Genomic DNA, 14,078 nt, shown 5'->3' on the forward strand with positions numbered 1-14,078 from the left:
TTTTTTTCCTCTCCAGAATCAATTTTAGAGTTAGAATCTGCTGTAAGTGGATGGAGTGAAAGAGAATTAATGCATAACCAGGCACAGCATCAGCTGCAGAGTTTAAATGTGATCCAGGCCCTCCCAAGTCTGCCCAGCTCCTCACCCCAGCATCAGATCTCTCCCAATTACACACAGTTTGCTCTGCAGTTTTACAGCTTAGTTTTTGCAGGCACAAATTTCAAAGATATGGAAACCAGCCAACTGGCACTTACATACGGCTTATCTAACAACCAGAATTTCCTTTGGCCAGGTCTTCCTTCAGTTGTCATAAGCTAACAAAATCCATGCAGGTTCTGTCACTCTTCATATGAGCTGGAAGCCTGATCTTTGGTTTTCCTTTTATTCAAAATCCAAACAAAAATGATACATTTACTTACAGATTCATGATTAAAATATTGAATATTGTAGCATATATCATTATCTTATTTATCATAAGACTAGAAAACAGCAGCCTATAGAAAAGGAAGAGAATAACTCGTAGAATTAGATTTGAAAAATTTGGAATTACATGAATACCACAAGGTATAATGAGCCTTCCCTTGAAATACCCAAACATGATATCCCAGGCACAAGCATTATTTTCCCTATAGAGGGAAACTTTTGTCTTATTGCTGCTCTACGTATTATCTCTGTTTTCACAGAGATAATTATTGCTGCTCTACGTATTATCTCTGTTTTCACAGCATGCCACTATTGTCAGGCCATCCCAAACTTCACGGTAAAATTCAACAGTTCTTTAAATTGTGAGTTTCCTTCTGGAAGTCAGTCAGCTATGATGTTTTTCACTGTTACAGTAGTTGAGAAAAAATCTTATATTATCAAAATTCTATGATATGTGATGAGTGAGCTATATTTTGGGGGAAAAAAAACAGTGAAAAGAGATATTTCTACGTACTTGGTGCTAAATGAGAACACAAGTTCTACATGCGTTCAATGAATCCAACTTGTTATCAAAACTACTTGTTAAAAAATGAAAGTATTTTAATTAAAAGTGAGCAGTATATTTTTTTAAACTGTAAAAAATTCAGATGCAGTACAGCACTTGTGTACTAAAGCATCAGGCGCCTTCTCAAAGTTTCTGTGGATAAACTCATTAAACACACAGCATTTCAGCTAGCAGTCATTAACAGGGCTGAAAAGTTTCTTTGAGGGGATTAGAGCTCCTTAAAACTCTGCTTAATGGTTTAAATGTTTATTTTATTGCAGTTTAATTGCATCCCTGGTAAAGACAGAAATGTAATCCCGAGGTTGGGTTCATTACATGGGAGGGCAGGAGCACACCGAGGATGCCCATTACCAGCAGCTCTCCCCAGGCTCTAGGGCATTGCTCAGGCAAATTGAGGAAAGCAGCTATGAAAGGTTTTTTCCGGCATCAACTAGACCTTGTATGGAATGGCTTCTGTGAAAAGGTTTGCAAAACTGAATCTTGATGTTAATGGCTATTTACTGCAGAGTAGGATTCGTTTCTTACTTTGTGAACTCTTTAAGTGCTTAGCCACAAAGGGAAGCATGTCAGGAGATGCTTTTCAATGTGTGATGGTTCTCAATACCATAACTGCTTCCTTTTAATCATTAGGGAGAGAAGATATGTGACCACGCGCAGCAAGGTTGCCCAAAGAGCAGTATAAGCCCTGACATGAGGTGTAGCAGCCTGCCTCCTCTCCCGGCATGAAGCACTGTGCTGGAAAACCCTTCTTAACATCAGTGCTGCATGGAAGAGTTCCAATTCATGCTTTTCTTCCAAGCGTATGTTTGTGACAGAAATTCCTGTGATATTTTCCCTTTCACAACTGAACCTAATTCTTCAGTGACTGAACAAAAGCAAAAGACACCACTTAGGGAGTTTCTTTGTCCCCAATCCCTGCAGGTAGCAAAGCTTTTCTGGAGCTTGCCCCTTGCGCTACAGGCCGCTGGCAGCGCTGCTGAAATGCCAGCCATCTCTGCGCAGCCTTCACGCTTCCTGTCGACCTTTCACCACCATCACTTTATCAGAAACCAAGGGAATAAGATAAATGTAACAAGTCAGCATCAATCAGTCTGGAAAGGAAATGCTGCAGTCTTGAGTTGACATACCCTGGAAATTGCACTCTAATGCTATCTCTGATGCTATCTCTGCCTTCCTAATTGGATTCCCTACTGTTAATTTTTTGTATGTAAACAGGGCCATATGCTGTCTGTGCTGCTCCTTAGTGTGCTTTGACTTTTGTGAGTGTGCACACACTGTTTAGTTTTTACAGATTATATCCACTGGGCTTCTTTTGTTATGGTTACTGCATGACACAAACATACTCCAAACTGAAAGAAGCAATTGTAAGCAACCAACAACTCCTAGCCACTGTTATTTTGTGTCTGCAAAAGCAGATCAGGCGTCCCACAAAGAGATGTTCAACCTAGTTGCAGAGGCAATGTGCTGGTGAATGTGGCCCTGCACTAGGGACACTGAGGGAAGCAGAATGAGGGCCATAGGTAAGACTGTGGAAGAGTGAATACAGAGAGCATGAAATAGAGGAGCACAGATTCTGTTTGCTTTTTCCATTTAGTTTCAGTACTGAACAACAGTATACCATGGGCTCAAGTACCCGCTGTCACACTGCAAAGCATGCTGCTCGATGCCCAACAGGTGAAGTTGATGCTGACTCGGGATAGCACAAAATTAAGTAGTAGCACTTCTGCTAATTGTGTGCTACTTTTAAATCTCTGTGGAGCACAGATGCTTCACAGTGAGCTTCAAAGACTCCATTGGTGTATTTCTGCCTTTGATTCCTTGTAAGGAAAGAAATACATATTTCTGTTTAATTTGGGGCAGGTTTTTTTTACCCTTGGCTACCATTGTGAGAATTCAAAATATGTTTTCAAAGACAAAAAAGGTGTCATTACTCAGCCTGCATACGATCATTGTTGCTGCATGTAGTCAACACCTGCTGTGATATAACTCCTCTTTGCTTTGTTATGCTCTATAAGTAGTTTTTGTTATAATCCTCCCATGCTACTGGAAGGGTTTTCTTGAGTAGCTAGACTGTAGTTTCTGCTGATACCATAATACTGCCATAATTTCCTACCGCTGATACTGCTATTTCTTTTTTGAGATGGAATCAGTCCTCTGCTAAGTTAATGTCAGATGGGCATTAATGGAGTATTCCCACGCTCATTTGCTTGGATGCCTTGAGAAGAGTTAGGATGACCTCAACTACGTGATGTTCTGTGGACCAGAAGCTAGAAAGGCTCGTGCTTTTTAAAACACAGGCTGTATACCCAGAAAAACATAGCATCTCAGAGGTCCCATAGTGATGAGAATGCTGTGATACAGATGATGTGAATTCCTAGTTTCTGATAGCGTGTACAAGCTAAGAATAAAGTTACATGGCAATGTGCACTTATTAAGCAAAAAAAGATGCGCTAGATGGGAAATGATCCAAGAGTTATTTTCATTGTTATAGAAAAAAATATTTTTTAAATCAAATTTAAGAAATTTTTCTTCTTAATTCTGCAAATCATGGCAACTGTTACTTAGAAAGGAAGTTCTGATGCATGATCTATTTTGAACTATCTCCATATCCACAGTGACGGCTACTTGTGTTTTGAAAAATATCTCCAAAACTGATCTGTAAATGTGGAAAAATCCTTCACTTTCTTTTGTCTCAAGTGGATAAGCACAAAAGTAAGAAACAGGTAGAATAAATCCTAGGTTAAATTGATACTGGAGCAAATGAATAGGATTAGGGCCATTATGATTAAGAGCAGTGTTTGTGCAACACAAGCAGATGTTCGGTGGAACTCATGCGATCGTTCTGCACCAGCCAGGCAATGGAGTGCTCCCAACAACATGCCTTAATCCAGTGCCAGGCAGATGATCTCTCTACTGTCCAGGAACTGCTATGAAAAATAAGGCGAGGCTGTTGAAAGCTGAAACTTAAAAATATATGTATTTTGAGAAATGCTCTGTTATTTGACATATAACTAATGTTTCTTTTTTTATTTTTTACGTAAATGTGAAAAGCAAGAAAGAGAGATGCATACTTGGAGATTGTGGTTTGTGGTATAACGTTTCATTCTGGTTTAGAACTAGGCAATTCCAAAATCTCAGAAGAGCTAGAAAGGGTGCATTAGGTCCAGCATAGCACAGAAGTATGGCAGTGATACACAGTGAAGCATTATGAGACTGAATTTTTTGTGTGTATGGTGAAAATGGTATTAGCTACAGGTCCTGATGTAAATAAGAGGTACTAGAGAGATGAAATAAACTCATGGAGGTAGAAAATGGAGAAGAGAACCACAGAAAAGGATTTGGTCTTCTAGAATCCACCCAACGTTTCTTTTTCCATGTCTAACCCAAGACTACAAAAGAGTTTTGTTGGTTTATTTGCTTGCTTCCCTAAGTTAGAATCACTATCTACCAATACAGTTTCTAGGTTTGCAAATCCTGGTCCATAAAGCATTATTTTCCTTTTATCCTGATTTACTATTAGATAAACATGCGAGGTGATTAGATACCCATTTGATACTAAAATTACCACCAAATGCTAGTAGTGTGTTAGCAAGGATGCATTTCTTCTAAAAAATGATGTGTGGCTCCTGGTTTTATCTTTGGCAAATTGTCTCATTACATTTTTATTTGTGTGTCTAAAACCTGTTTGGCAGAAAATGTCACTTTATGTAAATGCTTTTTCTCCCCAGGGCTAATCTAGGGCTAGTTCACATTCTGTTCCTAGCAACCGGTATAGTCCCATAAAGAGCCTGGTAAATAATTAACAATTATGTTGTCCTAATATTAGACTAGGCCTGAACCTTTAGGATGATCATTCAGTGATCAAAAACTCCATTTCATAATTGGATGAGCCGTTCTAAACCTTGATTATGCTTATGCCTCTCTGTAGTTTATGTTGCACTTAGCTTCTTTACTGAGGGACTGACAACTCCTCTTCAAATATAACATGAGACAGTTTGCTTTAATTGGAGTTTGATCATGCCCTTTATAAGAAAATAACCATCATGTAAATGGCAAAATTATCCATGTGACAGTATGGTTATTTACAGAAGATATAAAGGGATGCAGTCCCTTTGATTCAGATAATGTGAGAGGTTTTTCACTGGCAATAAAAGAAAGATGAAACACGAACGCTTCTCCTACTTCAATGCAGAATAAAGTTATTATATAAGTAATTTCTAATTGTTTCTAAAATAACATTAGTGATGCTATTCATAACCGTTCAAAACACCAAAGTAAGTCCTGGGAAGAAACTAGTTTTCTTTACAATGAGTTTATAACCTGTCTCTAGATGACATTATATTTAGATCATAACCACTAGAATTGTTTCCATATAAAAAATTATAATGACTAATTAGGCACTGACCATATGATAGTCCATGGACCACAAGCAAGTCTTACTAAAATACAGCAACCTTCAAATCACTCAGTTCCTGCCTACAGGAGGACAGGACAACCGTAAGCTCTCCAGATACCGGTGAGATTGCTGACAGAACTTGAGCGTGGTGCTCAGGCACTCCAGTGCTGTGTTAGTGTGAGATATGGGACAGGACAGAAGGGACCTGTCCGTGTGTCGTCCTGTCTCCTCCTCAGAGCTTCTCCACTTTGGTCTGACAGGGGTGAAGCTTTGGTGATGAAATAACAAAGCCATCATCTTCTATTTCTGCTCATTGCGACTGGTAGCTGCAGAGCTGGAACGGAGGCTTCTTGCATCTTTAGAACTTGAGAGGTCGTTCAGGAAATCCACGCACGGTGGTGCACTGAGGCTGCATCACTGCCTGGGCTGACTGATGGCTACCCCCATCAGCATTCAAACAAAAGGCAGAACTGAGACCTCAACTTCCCTTCACCAGGCATTATATCCAGCAGCTGTTTGATTAGAATGGAGCCCCAGGAAAAAATAAATTCAATTCCTTAGTGGAATTACTTCCTAAAACGCAGTCTGGTAAGCTTTCACTGGATATCTGTGTTTCATTTTAACTACCCCTCATTGTTTTTACACAACTTTTTTTATATATATATAAAACCATAACAATATTAGTTTTTCTAAAATTAAAAACATAAAATAGTTACTTGTCTGAAACTAAGAGTGGTGTAAAGCACTAGCCTGAAAATCCTGGAGAGCAAAATCTTTTTATACAAATTAAATGGACTATGAAGTGGCAGCTCCACCCAAAATCTGTCATCTGTGAGCTTCAGCTCTGATGCGACCAGAAACACCTTGCTGCTGAGCTGTCCAAGTGACTGCTGAGTGCTGGTCACAGGGATCAGATTTAATATCATTGTATTACTGCCAGCAGTGATGCTGGTCTGTTCAGTGTAAGGACCTGTGTGACAGCAACTGCAAGGAAGCAGCCTCATTTTCTCCTGTGGGGCACGGATGCGATTTTTACTTCTTTCAATACCTTCCAGACTCTGCAGGTCTGATCCTGCCATAGAAGGTGCTGATTTATCTTAGAATAAGTGTTTGTACCTCCTCGGAGCACAGATGTTCCCAGCCCTGTGACACAGCAGCCCATGGCTCTGCAGTCTCCAGACGAACACGGATGAGTCAGTTCCTGGATCATGCACATTACAGTAACCACTGGGATGTTTAGACAGAAGTGTCTGCATCCAGTTAGGTCTCCCCAGTTTGTGCTGTGTGAAGAATTGTCATTCTCATTGTCAGCACATCGACCATGAATGCAAAGCCAAGCACACGCTGGGTCCGGAATTATCCCCAACATGTGAAAAGGCATCAAGGGGATGCCAAAGGCCAGCTTCTGGTATCCTCACTGACTGCACACGTTTTTCTGGAACCAGTGACCAGTTTAAGGTGTCACATGTTTTGTGACACCTTAAACACCATCAACCACACAAAAACCTCTCAATTTCACTGTCCTGTCAGAGAAAAGAAATGCCTTGTTTGAGGTCAAATGGAAAGTCTGTGGAATGACAAAGAATTGAACAGTCTTCCAGATATCATACATTGGGCACCATTTCCTTTCTCTACCTGTCCCTTCTTCCATGGACAGTCTCATTCCTGTAAGTGGATCTTTAAATGAATGATACATGCCAGGTGAAAGAGTCTCAGAGAGATCCAAAGGCTGCGTTAAGAGTGCACACTGCTGATCACAGGACAAATCATTGATAATGATCACTGTTAGATCATTTCAAAAAAAACTCTTTTTGCATCCTTCCTAAGCTGTTTTTAGTTCTTACTGTGTGCAGAGGACTCGTAACTATTTTTTTTTTCCTTGTAGCTGTAAACCAATAATGGAAACCATCTATGGTGTGCATGTCCTGATAGCTGAAACAAATAGAAGGAAACATACCTGAAAATACGCTTTCTATTTTTAGAATAAAACAGATCAGACCAGTCCTGGAAAAGACAACATTACTGTTTGTTTTCACATGTTGGGAACATCAGCAGGAAGAAAGGATGCTGGCTAATACTAAGAGAAGTATTGTTCCACCTGTGCTGACAACAGATAGCAAATAGGGTGCTACTTTTCTATCAGTTCCCTTTTCAGATGCTCCTATTTTAGGACAGCAGCTGGACCTTCAGACCCACCTGTTCCTTGAAATAATCTTAACAAAGAAGAATTTTAAAAGTAAGTATACAGATTTTTGTACCATCAAATAATCAAATCATCAAATCCCACTGTTAAACAGAAACCACTGCTACACCTGCATGTTACATTCAATAGATAGTAAGTATGCATTCACCCCGCTATGAACCTGACATGTGCAAGTACATGTGGCTAAAGGATGCCGCCTGATGCCTCTTAATGCTAAACCCTGCAGAGCTACCACAGCCTCAGTCAAAAGGGTACCCAGCCACAGGAAAACATCAAACTATGAGATTCAATCAGGAAAAAAACTACAAAAGCTTCAAAAAACTAGAGCTGATCAATAACAGCCAGAATGCACAAACATTGCTTGCTAGAAGTTGTAAAACAGTGGAAATAATAACAGTTTGGGAAGGGAAGAACAGTTACGCAACAAAAGAGCAAAGTGCACCATTTTGAACAAAATTATTTAGATTGTCAAGATGAGAGAAGCTGTTGGCTAAGTTTGGACAAATCCAGCCAGGCTAAATGAATGGGAGGAAAGATACACGTGGGACTTATGTCAGCAGAGTCACTAAATGCCTCACATAACCTTACTCCTTTTCCACCTAATGGCAAACATTTAAATACCTATATATTTTGGGGCAGTTCAGTTAAGAGCTGCATTGCACACAGCACCACAGCAAAGGCAGTCTGTTAGCTAGCACATGGGCGCAGAATAATACTGAAAAGATGATAAGGTCTTCAGAATAGCAATACATGCATACAAGCTCTACACATCCCTGAATTTGAGTTAATTTTTCTAATAATGGTATATCCCTCGCAAGGACTTAGCAGAGGCGATATTAAGGCCAGTCGGTCCCAGGTGTTTCTTTCCTATTACACGTTCCTACCTGCAGGGCAGAACAGAGGGAGTTCAAGGGCAATTTCTGGGAATACTCAACCAAAGAGAAGCTTGTGTGTGACGGGGAGCTGACAAGGCTGCACCTTCGTATTTCAAGCACGCGACCCGGTGACTCCCTCTGCCAAACGTTTTCAGAAGCAGAGATGTACGCAGTGCATCACTCATGGTAGCCAAATACCTTGCTTCCAATTATTTTGAAGTGGTATTTGATATCGTCACCTTTCTGAATTTGTTCCATCCCTAATGCTGTTGCAGTGTTTTCTCATAGGTTTATTATTCCTACTCACAGGGCAGTCACACGCATCCAACCAGTTTCCATTTACGTTCCATTGCTGCGCTCCTCAGATTTCTCTCCACATTTCCCATTGCTCAACGACTGCTTTTTTTTTTTTTTTTTTTTTCCCCTGGCGAGAGGAATTCCCTCCAGGCTTCCACCCGAGCCAAGCCCCGTGGATGAGCAGAGGGGCTCCCGGCGGTCCCGCACCGGGGCTGACCAGGCGGGGCCGTGCGGGATGCGCCCACACCGGCTCTGACACACAAAAGACCCGGGCAGGCGAGCAGAAGCTCGCCTTCTTGCCCTATTTCATCGCATCGCTCGCCGGGGATGCTCCGGTGCCGCCGCCCCCGGTGCCGCCGCCCCCGGTGCCAGCCCCCAAGCGCGGTGCCGGTGCCGCCGCCGCCCCGCTCCGCGCCGAGCCCCGCCGCCCGCCGCCCGCCGCCGCCTTACCCCGGCCGTCGCCGCCTCCGCGCCCCTCCGCGCCCGGCGCCGGCGGCAGGTGGGTGCCCGGCGCGGCGGCTGCGCAGCGCGGCCCCGGCCCTGCCGGGCACGCCGGGACTCGTAGTCCGGCCCTGCCGGGGGGCCGCGGACACCGGCCCCGCCGGCCCCGCCGGCCCCGGCTCCCTCCCCGGTGGGTCCCTCCCGGCCCACGCACCCGCCCCGGCCGCGTCGTTCTGCCCCCGGGCTGAGGAGGGGGTCCCGCCCGAGCCTCCTCCCGAGCGCAGGTGTCCCCCAGCCCCTGCCCCCGTCGTGAGGTTCCATAGCCGTGGATGTGCCCCGCTGGGTGCCCCGCTGGGTGCCCTGCCCCTCACACCGCCATGCGCGGCCAGGGTTGCTCTCTGCAGGTGAGCTCCCTGCGTGTGGACGCGAGGCCCCGGCAGCTGTAGCGGGTGGCTCTGGTAGCACAGGTAGGCACCAGGCCCTCATCAGCCCAGCCTGCCCCTCGCACGTCCCCTCCGTGACCAGCCACATGGGTCCTGCCACAGAAGACCGCCGGCACCAGCCCCGCACGGCCACACCTCGCTTCAGGGAGCCCATTCTGGAGCAAGAGGCTCCAGAAGCCCAAAGCCTGCCAGGCTGCGGCCGGGCTGCAGGGCACGGCTGGAGGATGAGGACGATGACGACGAGGATGATGACAACAACTCCTCAGTATCTTCTCCTCCATCTTCCTGAGGGTTCAGAGAGGTCTCTCTGGGTTTCACCCACAGGCCAAAAGGGCAGGAGCACTTGGTGCTCCTCTCCGTTCAAGAAGGACAAGCCACTGCTCTGGCACTTCCTCACAGCCTGGTGCCTCTCTGAGGACAGCTCCAGCCGTATCGTCCTGCGGTGCGGTTTTGGTGTTAGCGTGAGGTGAGAACCTCGCGGAGAACACGTTCATCTTCACACAGCATATAGGAAGAGACTATTCCGATGCTTTTCTTCTCTTCTTTTAATTAGTTTTGACATTCTAATTTATGTTTGGGCTTTGATGCTATACCAGTTAACCAGTGGTTGAGTTCGTGTATGATATATAATATAATTTGAATGTACCTCCTGTAATCAAGTACGTCCCTAATCTAATTTAACAGATTGCCTTTGCAGGACACTATGTTTTAGCTGAAGTGAGGCACTTGGTTCTGAGCATTACATGATGAGTCATGAGCAACAGAAAAGCTATTCCCGTGATTAAAATGTCTTTAAGTTTCATGAAGTGTTGGCAGGAAAACGAGACATTCTCTTGTTACGAAGCAGATGCTGCACTGGAGCTGAATTTTCCTATTAAAAAAAAAAAATACAGCTAAGAAATGTAATGCCTGCAGCTTCACTCCATACCCTGCCAAACACAAACACCTCGGGCACCTGTGTGGGCGTGCGGCAGGAAGCATGTTGCAGGCTCTGCACGTTGTCTTGGGCAGCTCGCCACTGCTAGCCGGGAAGGCACCTGTATCCCCAATGCAGTGCAGAACACTCAGCAGCTCCGAAGGTGTGGTTATCTATGAAACAGATCCATTTAGTCTTTCTTCGCCCTCTCTCCTTATGCTGCAGCCTTCAGATAAAATAGGGCTTGTGTCCATGGCTTTGCCTGGCTCTCCTCAGTACCAGGACTGTCAGGGAACCGTCAAGGAAGTGCTTTGGAATCTGCTGCTCTGTAAGCTGGTGCTTCAGGCTGGATGGATCTGTTGGTTTGGGTTTGGGTGGAAGCTTCACAGTGAACGTGGTCAAAGTCAGACATGAGACAGGGAAATGTGGCTTCAGTTGTTAACATGGATTAAACCATCCTGGGGGATTTAATCTTGGTCTGTAGAATCAGGGGTTGAATGAGTTACTCAAATTATTATTATACAAATACTGGTAAAGGGAAACGTACAATATCAACAAAGAACAAAAGTTAACTTTGAGGTGTTTGCTTTTTGATAAACCTCTGTAAGTTTTTTTACTCTATTTTCCTGTCACATCTTACAATGTATTTGTTAAGTTGAAACTCTCTTCTTGGTTGAAGCCAATGGGAAGGACCCCTCCCATGCTAACTTTTCCTTTTGTATTTGCCTTTTATCAGCTGACAAATTCACTTCCTATTACTTTCTGTTAGAAATCTAACAGTGTAAGACATCCGCAGGGAGCGTAGGGCTTGGCTGGATTGAATTCTCTTCTTTGGCTGTGCGTTCTTCTGTCTTTCTTCCTTTTAGCTCATGCATAGAGTTTGCAATTGAAAAATAAGTAACATGAACAGTCTTTGGCTAAGAAAAGATACAGGTTAGCTGTATGAATGAGACATACAGACAAAAAAATGCAAAATAGTCTTATCCCTGATAGGATTCTTTGCATAGCATTGTGCCTGCCTAGGCCTCCTTGAAATTGGCTGGTTGGAAGAAGAGCAGTGGTGGAGTTAGCACTGTAAGGATACAACACCCATGGGGAGAACTGCTCTAGAACAATTTTTGCTCCACTCTGGGGGGCACCTTCAAGAGTCAGCAGTCCTGTGGGTCCCGAAACAAAGTATTGCCTGGCTCTGCCTCCTCTTTGGCCAGTTTGGTCCGGAGCCATGGCATAGTGCATGCGGTGCAGAGGTTTGGCGTTTTTCCAGCACTGCCTAAACCAAGCTTACTACCAGCAGCTCACATTGATGTAAATGTTTAACTGGGGCATCCAAAAGCAACTCTCATTTCACTGAACTGTTTGCAGCCTAAATGTGGTCAGTTGCTTTAAATCGTATTTTTTAATATAAAAGCAGAGGGGCAGTTGTGATCTTTTCATCTGATAGCTTTAAAACACAGCTTGTAAGCCTTTGCTTAATTAATTCCTGCTTGAACTGGGGTACATCTTTTAGACAAACATCTGGTCCTGATTACTGTGTTGTGCGTGTTTTTGTTCTCTTCACTGAAAGACCAGCTGTTGATTGAATTCAGTGACCTGTATTTAAAAACTCTCGATTCAATGACTGATCAGCAAGTCTCAGACCCAGGCTAAAGCTAAAATTTGACTCTTGTTTTCATATAAAATTACTGAGTGGTGGTGACATTTCCTGAAAGGGTGTTCAGACAGAAACAACAGGCAATGTGGTCAGCCCCAGTCCGTAAGAGCCTGGTGGTTTGGGCCATAAAGCGCTGGCCAGCAGCATGGCGAGTGGTTGGACTGTAATAGGCTTTAGTTGGACTGTTTTCTAAGGCAGAGTACAGCATACATTAAATAACACTAACTTAAACTCAGCTGATGTTTCAGCCACCCAGTCTTGTTTCTGTGAACCCTTCTATATCCACACATACCACAAATCTCAAAGAAATGCATTTGGGCGCTGTACTTGCTGTGGTAGTGATAGTGATAGTAAATACCTCATCTGTACTGAATAATTTGCGGTGGAACATCTCAAATGGAATCACTTTTTCCATTTTGCGGGTGTGGAAAGCGAGATACAGAACAGATGCTTTTGTCAGCCTGGGGCCCACTTGGTGGCATGCTACAGGGCCAGGAAAACAAGCCTCAAGCCTTGAGACTCCAAAAAGCTGAAAGGCGAGAGGAATCGCCTGAGGGCATGACAAGGGCTGCGTCTCAAGGACCAGCGCAAAACTGTGTCCTTTCCTACCACTGGAAGGAACATGATTTCTTCACTCATAATTTGTTTCAGTCTGAGCTGGGCCACTCTCATAAAGATTATCTAGGAGAGAGGGTCCAGGTGCTGCTTTTAATTTTTACGTAGTCTACAGACAGAATCCTTCCTGTCTATATCCCGTGTCAGTTCCCAGGCAGGGAAGTATTTACGTGCTGGGCCATATACACTGAATCCGTGTTCTTCATTTGTACCACATCAGCACTGGAGTAAGTAAATATATTATGATTTAATCAGTTTAGGATAATGTCTGAGGCTTTGCATATCTCTTTTCCTGCCAGGCATAGCACAGCTCAGTGAATGATGACGAGGATGGTGTGCGCTGGCTCTGCTCCTGGCTCGCCTTGTATCATTTCAGCACTACTGGAAGTTCTGCTGTTGTCCAGGTCTCTGTCCTTTGAGGTTTTGTATTTGCTACACTTCTCTCACCCATGTGTAATTGTCTCAAATTATATCTCAGCCTTTGAAAAATAAATCTCTCTCCTAATCCTTTTGAGAACATTATGTTTGCCCTCTGATACCCACATTGGCCTGTCAGCTTGGAAAATGCCAGCCTTCTAACGGCAGAAGGATTATGAATCTATTGCTAAGCGTTTACAGAAGTGCTCTTGTGGTTACAGAAGTGTCTTCATTCACCCTTCATCTGCGTGCCAGCGCGGCTCTTTGTTTTGTGGGTCTCTTGCCTCCGGCGCAGGCGGAGTGCGAGTGCCACGGGCTGGCACGGTGGTGATGGAGCCCAGCTCCGGCACTGCTCAGTGTGCCCAAACCCGTCCTCGGCGTGTGCTGGCAGTGGAGCACCCGGAGGTGCTTCAGCCCCACGTGTTGGACTGGTCCATTGCAAGCTTCTGCAGGTTTTTTTAATGCAGTTCATGGAAGATCACTGGGTGATTCTGTCTCTAATAAGGTCAGTAAGCGCCTCGCTAACGACTTCAGTACAGGCAGGACTTTGTAAAACATCTTTAATTGATGTATTAGTTATAAATTACTAGAATTTAAAATATTCCAATTAAAAGTTTAATGCCCATGACAGACAACTGCCTTAACTCTAACCTTTCATTTTGGTGTGTGGAAAGTTTAACGGCTTCCAACTTAAAAATAAGAAAAAAAAAAAAACCTAAACCCACGGTGAGGGCAACGCGCCGCAGAGGCTTTGTCTGCGCAGCTTCCGCGTAGGCTGGAACTACAACTCCCAGCGTGCCGCGCGCCGCGCGCAGGCGCGGAACGGGGCGGGGCGG

General features: G+C 44.2%; 1 protein-coding gene across 3 annotated transcripts in view; it reads right to left on the reverse strand.

Annotated features, from left to right (window-relative positions):
* TMOD2 (tropomodulin 2) overlaps positions 1-9,267 on the reverse strand; it is a 33,227-nt gene extending 23,960 nt beyond the window's left edge. For 2 of the 3 annotated variants that reach the window (XM_032194616.1, XM_032194614.1), the window contains exon 1: positions 255-375. The gene's annotated coding sequence lies outside the window, so the exon portion shown is untranslated. Of the gene's footprint in view, positions 1-254; positions 376-9,209 lie in introns of those variants that run through there. The other variant, XM_032194615.1, reaches the window with a different exon arrangement.
* Between the last annotated feature and the right edge of the window lie 4,811 nt (positions 9,268-14,078).

This window comes from Aythya fuligula, chromosome 11 (genome assembly GCF_009819795.1).
Source record: "Aythya fuligula isolate bAytFul2 chromosome 11, bAytFul2.pri, whole genome shotgun sequence".
In the NCBI taxonomy this organism is placed as follows: domain Eukaryota; kingdom Metazoa; phylum Chordata; class Aves; order Anseriformes; family Anatidae; genus Aythya; species Aythya fuligula.